The sequence below is a fragment of the Triturus cristatus genome, chromosome 2_2 (genome assembly GCF_964204655.1).
Source record: "Triturus cristatus chromosome 2_2, aTriCri1.1, whole genome shotgun sequence".
Classification (NCBI taxonomy): domain Eukaryota; kingdom Metazoa; phylum Chordata; class Amphibia; order Caudata; family Salamandridae; genus Triturus; species Triturus cristatus.
The window spans coordinates 586,993,709-587,005,380 of record NC_140582.1 but is presented as its reverse complement, the minus strand read 5'-3'; the positions used below and the strand labels follow the sequence as shown (position 1 = coordinate 587,005,380).

General features: G+C 40.2%; 1 long non-coding RNA gene across 6 annotated transcripts in view; it reads right to left on the bottom strand.

Annotated features, from left to right (window-relative positions):
* Positions 1–2,076: 2,076 nt before the first annotated feature.
* Positions 2,077–11,672, bottom strand: part of LOC146862556 (uncharacterized) — a 109,744-nt gene continuing 100,148 nt past the window's right edge. For 2 of the 6 annotated variants that reach the window (XR_014978144.1, XR_014978145.1), the window contains 3 exons: positions 8,100–8,150; positions 7,187–7,299; positions 2,077–5,944 (listed from right to left, as the gene is read on the bottom strand). This is a non-coding gene — a long non-coding RNA (uncharacterized LOC146862556). Of the gene's footprint in view, positions 5,945–7,186; positions 7,300–8,037; positions 8,151–11,672 lie in introns of all 6 variants that reach the window. The other 4 variants (XR_014978147.1, XR_014978146.1, XR_014978149.1 and 1 more) reach the window with 2 other exon arrangements.

The following is an 11,672-nucleotide window of genomic DNA, read 5'->3' as shown; positions in this document are numbered from 1 at the left end:
CGTTAGATTCGGGAGACTCAGCTTTGCTGGTGCTCCTGGATCTTTCGGCAGCGTTTGATACTGTCGACCATGCAAGGCTGATGATGCGATTGGCAGAAGTGGGCCTACAGGATCAAGCGCTGGACTGGATACATTCGTACCTGTCTCAGAGAACCCAGAAGGTGGCCCTGGGGACTGTTTCTTCAACACCTAAGCCTTTATGCTGTGGTGTACCTCAGGGCTCGGCGCTCAGTCCATTACTATTTAAGATCTATCTGGCCCCACTCTTCACGCTTATTGCTAACTGGGGGGTCAAGGCAGTATCCTATGCCGATGACACCCAGCTTGTGTTTCCATATGCAGAGGTGTCAGTGGCGGCCATGTCTAGTTTCAAAGGCTGTCTTACGGATGTTGCGCGCTGGATGATTACTAATAAATTAAAACTCAATGCAGACAAAACGGAGGTGCTCTTTTTTGGCAAAGGTGCCCCGCCCCCCTCTGACATCTTGTGGCCGATGGCAATAGGCCCGGCCCCTTCCCCTAGCCCTTCGGCAAAAAACCTGGGGGTGCGTTGGGACAACAATTTGTCTTTTGTCTCGCACACACAACAGCTGATGGGAAGCTGTCTAGGTAAACTTAGGAATCTTCGCAAAATCCTGCGACTTCTCCCGGTGAACTGCAGGAAAACGGTAATCCATGCGACAGTAACATCTAGATTGGATTACGCGAATGGTCTGTTCCTGGGTCTGCCTAAATACCTAATTCAACGCTTGCAATTGGTCCAGAATGCGGCTGCGAGGCTGCTAATGCATATTCCATTCAAGCATTCTGTCTCTCCGCATCTTCGATCACTTCATTGGTTACCAGTAGCCAACAGGATCAAATTTAAGGCACTTACGTTAGCCTTTAGATCCTTGTTTGGCTCGTGTCCAATATATTTGAGAGATCGGTTGCCAAGATACACACAGTCCCGTTCTCTTCGCTCCAATTGCCGGATCCAGCTAGCAGTTCCTCGAATAAAAAAGGCTCGTCTGGAAGGCAGAACGTTCTCGGCAAATGTAACGATGCTATGGAATTCACTCCCTCCTGAGCTTCAGCAGGCTCCTTCTGAACCCCGTTTTAAACAATTGTTGAAGACTTGGCTCTTCACCCAACCCCGCTAATGACTTGAATCTCGGTTTATGTATTCTCTGCCTGTGTCTAGCGCTGGGACACCTCCGGGTGAGGTAGCTGTTCGCGCTCTATAAAATTCTGTATTATTATTATTATTATTTTGGGAAGCTTCACTGTCTTTAAGAATGCTAGTAAATCAATTGCAGATTCTTTCACAATATAAATTATTCAAAATTATCAAAAACTTTAAAAAAAGCGAGTCGTACCACATTATCTAGTAATAGCAGCCTATAATAAACCTGGAAATTAGGTAACACAAGACCTCCCTGGGTTTTATCTAGTTGCGAAATCGAGAGATTGACCCTTGAAGGTTTACTATTCCATGTGAATTTTCTAATAAGAGAGTCTAATTCTTTAAAATATGAATTATTGATCTTAATAGGGAGATTAGAAAAAGTAATTATAAATAATGGCAAAATAGAGATCTTAATTAAATCTACCCCACCAGTCTATGACAAGAAAAGTAAAGTTCATCTACCTAGTAAGGTTTTAACCTTGCTAAGTATAGCATCAGAATTCAATTGAAATTACTGTGAATAGTCATTTGTTATGAATATCCCCAAAGAGCCAATTGGACACTGTGAATTAAACTGATGCTGAAGGGAGAGGGAGATCAGTAGACATTTCATAAAACAAAAGAAGCTCAGTTTTAGCTTGATTTATGTTATAAACACCTATATGACTGAAATCTAAGATTACACTCATCACCGCCCGAATAATAGACTAATCCTCAATTAGCTACAGTATAAAATCATCTTAAAAAACCCTTTAATTTTTGACATCCCTTCTAATGGAGGGTCAATAGAACTGGTTTTACAAATTCTCACTCCCAATGGTTTAATAAAGAAAATAAAAAGAATGGAGGACATAGGGCAACCCTGTCGGGTGCCTCTTTTGATTTTCACAGAACCTCATGCCTTTGAGTTGATATACATTCTTGAGCTTTATTAGATATTGGTCAGGATCAGGAGAAACAAATTTACAGAAGATAAAAAATAGGGCATCCTAATTACCAAATCAAAAACCTTTTCGGCACCCATCTTCAATATATCTGCTCTCACTTGATTACTGGAAAAATAATCTGTAGCTTGAATCAAGAAATTTGTATTTGCAGCGATAGACCTATTTGGCAAAAAAAATTCTGATCCTTGTGTATCACAGCTTGAGTAATGAAGATGATTCGATATGCCTATATTTTGGTAAACCAGTTATAATTGACATTCAGGGATGATTTTTCTGGTTGTGCTCTCTCATATAAATTCATGTAATGTTGAAGAAAAACCTTGGTAATCTTAATAATCTCTGCTACCACTGTTTAGGTCTTTTAGTCAAATTTAGAATTTCCATTGGGTTTCTGTGTCACAGCTAGAGTAGACTTTCACTCTTATCTCTCAATCTCATACTTTAACCCACACTCACCCCCGAAAATATATTTAATCTTATTTCGGGATCAGTTAATAATCCAATGATCAAATCATCAAATCACAATATTAAAATACATAAAACCTTAAAAGAAATCACCCTGGTGTTACCCTATCTTCTAGAGAGAGAAAATATATACTAAAAATGCAAAAGACAATAATTATACAAACAACAAGCCATAGATAGCGAGAATACAATAGACAGTCACATATGTCTTTTTATCATCACCAATCTACCTGGATCAGTGTTTATATCCCAAAGATCAAACGTTCACTAATTTCTACTGTAGACTTCAATGGCAGGGCTTAAGTCAAGTGCGGAGGTGAAGAGAACAGAGGCCGAGCAAGTGGCGGCACCAGTGATCATCTAGAGGATGGTCCAAGAATATATGGATGACCCAAAAAAGCTCTACCTAGATCAAAACCCATTGGTCTATTGGTATGGGAAAATATGCCAATGGCAGCTCAGCAGGCCAGCAATAAAGTTTGCACAATTGCCAGTGTGCCTTTTGAGAGTGTGATCAGCACAACTGGTGCAGAGTTAGAGTCAGAAGGATCACTCCCTCACCTCAAACTGTGGAGACATTGACCATGATTAAAATGAACCAACTTTATACCACAAAAATACACTGTCCCTGAAAAATATGTCAAACTCTAGTGTGTTAGCTGACGAACATCTGGGCAAGCCTCCTGAGTTTGAGGCCAAACTGTACTTTATTGACTGAATAGTCCTGAATAGAACTTTAATTGTCAAGCTGTTTGTAAAAGAAAAATTAATATAGGAGAACATTTAAATATTAGATGTCTGACTTATGCAGCCCCACATTTACATGTATGGACATGGACTGTAGTGGAGTTGGACCAGTGGTCACAGAAGACGCCTCCCCATTTGCTCAAAGAAAATGAAGACAATGCCTCAATATGAAATAACATGACTATAAGATGCCTAGTATGCCGTGTGGACTTGAGAGAGGTACATTGGTTTGGGAAATGCAGAGTAGTGTGCTGGCCCAAACTTCAAACTCCTCTAATTAAGTGGTTGTGGTCTGAGGGGCAGCTGTAACAGTAAGCATAATGGACACAACCGACTAATATGTCTGTTGACAGTTGTGAAAGTTATCAGCTAGGTGTATGCAGCTACTTATACAGTTCATTTTGGCCTTTAATCACAGTATAATTTTTCTTTTCTCAACAATCACAACTTTTAGAACTGGGTGGGTCCTTTCTAATTTGAACAATTCACCTGTAACTGGCAGAATAATTAGATAACTTGAGACTCTGGGGCTGAAGCACTGTTCGCAATGCATTAACCAAACTGTGTCATTCCTTCATAACCTCCCAAAACAGATTTGATGAAGATGTGCTGCTCATTGACCTGACGAATGCTGTGTTTGTCTTTGTCACACCTTTCCCCAAATCCCCATTTCCATCCATTTACCAAACCCCTAAACCTCTCCCCCAAGGCTGTGTGATATATTGTGAATTCATACCATAAATGGATCACAATTTTGGTGAGGCAGATGTGGGGAAAGCAACACCTACCGACTGCAGGATCTTCTTACCTGAACAACAGAAGCTCCACTTACTCACCCAGGCATTAAAGGGATAACGTCATAATCATGCAGAGTCAGAGCAATGTCTGACCAACTATAGGTAGTACAAGTGTACACTATCTGGCCTGATTCACAAAGGTAAAGTTAAACTTTGGGTGTAAGGTCACTCTTGCAATTTAACTGAACTACCAGAACCTTTAATAAGTAGCCGCTAACTAGTAGTAATGGCAACTCCTTTCAAAATGATAGGGGTTACTTACTTTTCTTAAAGTTACTACTTGTAAAGTTACTGATTGAAATGTTGATAGTCGTAAGCTTACACCGCTAGTGTAAACTAACACCAAAAGTGTGACTTTCCCTTTGTGAATCAGGCCCTGTGTTGCTAACAAAAACTATCCAACATGGAGTAACCAAACCTTCTTTATTTAATTATTTTTTTAATTGCATAGTTGCTAGCTACCCGGATTGCTTAGGAATTACTACAGATAGTTTTTGTAATATGAGATTTTGTCATGGTGGTCTTGTCTCAGTCTTTAATACCCTACTAACTCTGTGTTTTCTTTCAGTCTAGTTGCCTGTGAGGGGTAGTCTTTTTGAATAATCCTGCTGGTGGAGTTCATCTCATTTGCTATAGGTGGGAGTAGAAACTCACTTTATGATGTCCTTCCTGTTAGAATAAGAACATTAATACCACCACCATTAAGAAGACCCTTTTGGGAAACCCTGCAATAAGGTTTGGGAAGATTGCAAGAGGTAGCTACCATCTCTGAATCTATTCCTGTGAGAATTTGAAGAACTAGTTAACAGCTTAGCACTGAAGTTGTCTTTTGGAAAGAGAGGCAATATTACATTTTTGTGTATGTTGTTGGCACATCCATTAGTGGTCAATAATAGTGAGCAAGGGTAGGACAAGGGCAGTAACGTCACTAACGAGTATACAGTATAATAGATAGGTGGCTGGGTGCTGCAAAACTTCATCAAGCAAGAGAGTAAAACATAATTAATCCGTTTTTTGTTCCCAGACAGTGCAGGAATAGGTATGTGGCCGTCTGAAGAATACATACATAGCAAGGGACTTCAGGTCAGGAAAGTCTAGGGGAAAAAGGCAATATATAATGTGTGACAATTTCAGAGGGCAGTTTCTTGTACCGCACTCATGTCACAACCACAAAGCTATACTAGACGAACTAGCAATGGAAAGACAGATATTGACAAAGAAAAAAGTAAGGCCCATTTTTTTTTACATTTCAAACCTATCCTATACACCCACAACAGGCCCATACCCCATCGCCAAGCAAAAAAAGTCCCTTCCACCCTTTCCCCATCTTTTCTCTTTGCCCTCTCCACACACAACATGCACTCCCCCCAACACAAGTGTTTAATAAAAAAAGACTTTGAGGGCCCCCATTTCTGTGGAGATGTTTGCCATCATCTGGGCGATGTTCTGCTGCCCTTATCAGAGCAGTGCTATCTTAGGCCTCATCTGGGCCATCTCACGCATGACATGCAATAGCTCTCGTAGGGCATGGTGGAAGAGGCAGTCAGATTATGATGATGTCGAAGAGCGGAGGCTGATGGTATGGGCGGCAGTGAACCCAGGCTGTCGGTGGTGGAAGCGGTGCTGGTGTGGCTGGGTTAAAGGCAAACCTGTTTGGCGGCCCAAGGAACTAGATGACCGTGCCTCCTCCTCTTTTTTCTCCAAGGCCTCGAGCCAGTGATATCCGGCATCCATGACCTCCAACTTTTTCTGCCACAGCCGGGCATCTGCATGCTGCTGTGATGATGGTTGCTGCTTGCCAGCATCAGCAGCAGGAGTAGCTACATCAAGAAAGTTTGAAAAAACAATAATTGTGATGCTCAATACAAAAACACCAGCAGAACATTGCCGATCCCCTAGGGCCATTGGAATTTAATTTGGATGTGATTGTTAATTAGTCACAGCCTGAGACAAGTTTTTCTCGCCCATGCAACACATAGCACTGACCTCAAGGAATTAAGTCAGAAAAACAACATAATAAAACATGATTTTTGTTTAAAGTATTTCATGGGGTAACTGAACAGACATAGTATGTGTGTTAATGAATGAATTACTTCCATTAATGAGCAAGGGTTATAGATATTTATCATATGTTGCACAATTAATGTTTGACTATGCAACATTAATGGAGCCATGCTGGCAGGTCTGCCTAATCTGCAGCATGTTTTTGGGGCAGTGCAGCTGTAGCATGCTCAGTTATTAAATTATAATTTCAATGGCCCTGCTCTACTCTAACTCCCTCTTCAATTCCACTACCCTTAGCCCAAACTTAGGCTTAGAGGCTTAGGCTGATAGAGTCTGGCAGATGGGAAACACTTGGTGGATAATGGATATCCCATCCGCTGTATTATAGTGAACAGATGCACTTTAGTACAGCAAATGGGATATATTTTATTTGTCACACAGTATCCCATCCACCAAACTCTAAATCAGGCCCTTAGTCCCACATTACACCCTGGCTTCCACCACAGATTTACTTGAACAAATACCTTCAATTGGCAGAGGGGAAAATTAGTTCACAGGGAGGTAAGTGACAGGGATTGAGCTAGGTATAGGTTTAACTGTGGAATGGTTGGGTGCCACTGATCATATACTAGTCTTTTGCTTAGTCACGTTCATTTATGGGTGGAAAAACAATTGAAACCGTCAATCCGTAATGGCATCCATGAAATATACCTTAACTTAGTCTGAGAAATGTGGCACAGAAGTTACATGCCGATATAGAATTCACTTTTTCAGTAGGCTGGGACAGAAAGACAGAATGATGAACTACTAGTAGGTGACTTTGTGGGCACTTGGAAACAACACACCTTGTCTTTGGTTTGTGCATTGAAGACTTCCATTGTGCCACAGACGATGCACATGATTTCACAGCCATCACTGCAGCAACAAATTAAACTGCACTGCAGTTTTACGTGGTGCCAAAATGCTGAGGTCAGGGACTCAACTCTGGGGGTGATGGGTTGGATATATCCCTCGCTTAACAAATACTGTATCGTCAATAGGAAAGTAAGGTGACTTACTACTAGTCCCTGCCACCACCGGGACTTCAAGTTTTCCCCCTCCTTCGACCAGCTGGGCCTCCTCTGACGACCCTGTCTAGCACTCAGGACAGCACAGCTGGTGGTTTGCGCACCTGGAGAAAAACATATTGCACCCATTTTAGATACCAGATTAGTCACATATGTATTTAATTTGCACAAGGTACAACATCAATACCTCACCACTGTTAGGTTAGGTAACGATCAGTATCTTCTTCTATTGAAAGTAATCAATTTGTGAGGGTTGAGTTACTTTGTTTGTTGCTTGACAACATTTTAAAACCCAGGTAGTCATTGAATCAACCAAAACCTTTTGTCTCCTAATAATAACGGGAAGGCATAAAGCTATGAAAGGATAAGGGGTAGAAGGGCATACAAAGGACATACGGTATTGGTTGTGGTATTTCATTCCTGCCATGCTGCACTATCATGGAAACTGCTAGTATAAGACAACATTGCGGGTCCATGATTATGATGGCAACTCTTTCCCTGCCCCTATACTTTTTTAATGTTTGATCAAGAAAACCAGCAACATATTTGGTGACTACTGCTTGGGCCTGGCTGCAATCCTCTTTATGTTACCAAAAATCTGTTCTTCTCTTAGAACCACACAACAAGACACACAAAAGAGAGCTGTGGGGAGGCTTACAGAAAAAGGGAGCAGAAGAAAGCTACAAACAGGAGGAAGTCAGCAGCAGAAACATGAAATATAGAAAGCACAGGGAAATTCAGGGATAACAAACAACATCGTTGGAAAAAAAACTAGTAAGTATACACAAGGGCATAATGTAGTAGTGGGAATAGAGAGTAAGATAAAATAAACATGAATTTACAGAGGGCAGCAGAACCATCTGCTGCACCATAGGTGCTGTGGTGGTTGTCGCCGCAGTCACACCTGCCATGGTGCTGGTGGCAGCCAGCCCAGGTTTTCTCTTGCCCATGGATGCTTATGAAAGAAAGGAGATAAAAAATAATGATTAGTGGTACTTTGTTTCAAAAATATTTTTGACAGGCACGGCGTTGTACTTTTTAAATCATAGCCTATTTCTTGTTTCATCATCCTAAACCAGTCTTTATGTTAATATGCAAATACAACATCAAAACAGGCTGCAGGTTATTCAAAATGCTGCTGCCAGACTGTTGACCCGGACTCCTAGGACAGTTTCAGTCAAAGGAGAACTAAAGAAGATGCACTGGCTCCCAACTCATTTGAGATCTCGTTTTAAGGCATTGTGTATAGTGTTTAGAGCCTTGAACGGGACTGGTCCAGAGTTTCTAAGAAATAAGTTCTTTTGGTACATCCCTTGTAGAACTCTTAGATCTACTGGTGCTAAGCTAGTGAAAACTCCCTGCTTTAAAAAAGTAAATTGGGGAGGTAGAAGCTTTGTAAATAGTGCATCTAAAATCTGGAACGAACTCCCTTTCATGCCGAGAAACACCTCTGACTTCAGCTTTTTGAGGAAAGGTCTTAAAACATGGTTTTTCTCTCAGTTTTAGTTCTCTGTTATCTTAGGTTAACAGTGCTTAGCGCCAGGACACCGTATGGTAACCGTGCGCTCTAGAAGTCATAATAACCTAACATAACATAACATAAACCTCAAATAAAATGTTGAACTATTCATGTATTCCAAAGAATGATCTTTATTTCTCCACCTCCTTTTGGGATGAGTTAAGTCAGTCTCCCTTTGTGTACAGCACATAACGGAGATTGGCACTATAAGCTACATAAAGCCACAGAGAAAAATGCAAGTTACGCAACACCCCTGATGCGCTACCATTGTAGGAGTAAGCAACATGATGAGTTGACAATCATGCCTAAGTCAGTCCCAAAGAGTACCTGCATAGCTCACACTTTAACATAATCCTGGCAGTATCATACACTTGATTCCAAATCCCCTCCTGCGTTCCTAACTTCCTACAGCCTTCCCGTCAGTCTGGCACCATGCACCACTGCTCTTTCAAGGGTTTGTGTTGCCCTCCCATTTAAAGATTGTATTTTGGTGCAGGGAGATGTCTGTGCAACGTGGCACCTTTGCGCCATCATGGCACAAAGGTGCCTGATTTGGCACTCAAGGCAGCCCTTGATTTTCCATCGCAGGGAGAGAGCAGGAATGAGACATCATGATAAATAATAATAAATTATATATAACCGGCAAAAAATATATTAATTTTTATAAATATAAAAAATACTTTACAGAAGGAGGTAATTTTTATATATATTCACTCTTTGCTGGTATAAAACTTGACCCTCAACTGTTGTCCCCTAGGACCGGGAACCTTGGCTGGTTTCAAACAGTACTCCTCCTAACGTTTCCTGAAAATTAGGACTTTTTTAACTTCAAAGACCTCTGAAGGATCGGGACCAACCTGCCAGGATGATCTGCTGAAGGTGAATTGCCACTGAGCCAGACATTCAGATTGCTCCAGCTTGGAGCTTTCTGACAGCAGCAGATGCAAATCAGCAGGACCTTGAGGACTAAGTCCTTAGGTAGAAGCAAAGGTGCTAGAACTAGACAGGTTGCCATAGGGCACGAAATTCTAATTTCTCTTGCTCTGAACTTTTCCCCCCAAAAGGTAATGTCTTCTGACGATGTGGAGCCCACTTCAGCCACATCCAGCTGCCTTTTCCCATCATTCAAGAGGCTCATTCCGCAGGTAAAGTTTCAGATTGGGTCGAACCTGGTTTCTGTGTCTGATCTGTGCTCTATCGCGGTTGGCCTTAACTTGCATCCAGGTACCAGTCGAGCTCAATGTAATGACTGTGGATGGTGCGTAATACCTTTAGGTGCTTTTTTCCCTTTAATTCATAACTCCGGGCTCCCTTATTGGATTTTGTCATTTTTATGTCATTGTATTTATTAAAATCTACTCAATTTATATCAATTCATTTGGGATGTTTTTGTGTTGTGTTTTGACTTTAGTACTGTTTTGGTGTAGCATACCTACACATTGCCTCTAATGTGAGCCTGTCTGATATGTACAATTGCTGCCAGGCAGTTTAGCTCAGGTTCATTTATTGACTTTTGTGCTTCACCCTGACAAAGGTTGTAGTTATTACTTGAAGTGGGCATGCATCCCCCCCCTCAATAATACATCAATTTCTTACACACATTCAATATTACAATTATTTAAAAAATATCAAAGATAAATTGTTTTGAAAAAATTATATTTTACATTCAGTCTAACATTTATTCATACCTCAAATGGATTCAAACCTCAACACTCTTTACTTCTCCTATACACTAACGATCCCTGAGCACAAAAAACTCCTCACTAGACCCATAGCCTAACCATCCTTGAGACTTAAGAGATCCTTACTACTCCTGTGCAGTACCCATTCCTAAGCCTAAACTCTCCTTCATACAGCCATATGCTACCCATCAATGAGTACTAAAAACGCCTTACTATCCCTAAACACTACCCATTTCTCAGTTAAAAAAAACTCCATACTACCCCTGTACATTATCCATCCCCAGCCCCTAAAAACTCCATAATAATCCTATTTACTAGCCATCCCTAAACCCTAAAAACCATTACTTTTTTTTAACATATTTAATACAATTAAAAGAAAGCAATAAGTTATTGTATTCTAACTTTTTTACATACATTATTTAATCATTATTTAATTAACTTGAAATACATCTTATTTCTAATAATTCATCATGTGTTCTTTATTAATTTATGAAACACAATGTTAATCCAATGTTACTTAACAATGAGATGTAATTTAAATTATAATCAAGACAGGTACCAACACATATAGCAATAGATAGATAGATAGATAGATAGATAGATAGATAGATAGATAGATAGATAGATAGATAGATAGATAGATGGATAGATAGACAAATAGATATATATTTTTAAGGGAGGACACTTAAAACAAACATATCTGCAAAGTAAAGACCTGGAAAAAATGCAATGCGATATAATGACTTTCGATGTCAAAACTGCAATGTAATGACACACAACGTAACTTTGGTGACAGTATCACACTATAGGTGTGTGTGAAGTTTTTATATATATCAGTTTAATAAGAATTTGACAGAAAAAAAGGCTTCTTGAGCTACAAAATCTGTAGTTAAGTGTGTATCTCACAAAACAATCATTAGATGCAATTTTAAACTGTTCCAAACATTGTAATAACAGTATCCAAACAAGTTCCACACCGCCTAATTTCACTGCCCAAATCCTCTCAATCTGATCTGTGGTTACAGTTCCTTGTTTATGATAACATAGCATTTTATTCTTATGAGTCTCAGTTGCTGTCTGATTGTCCATGACTGGTTGGATGTGCAATTGATCAATTGATCAGACACATATTATGCCATTGTTTGCAATTGGCTCTCCAATTACAAGATTGGGTATCTGTTACTTGCCATTTGAGCCTAAACTAAGACATATTTCCCCCAGACATTACCTTTACTGTGCATAAATATGGTAACCATTCTCATCAGTTTTCATGGAG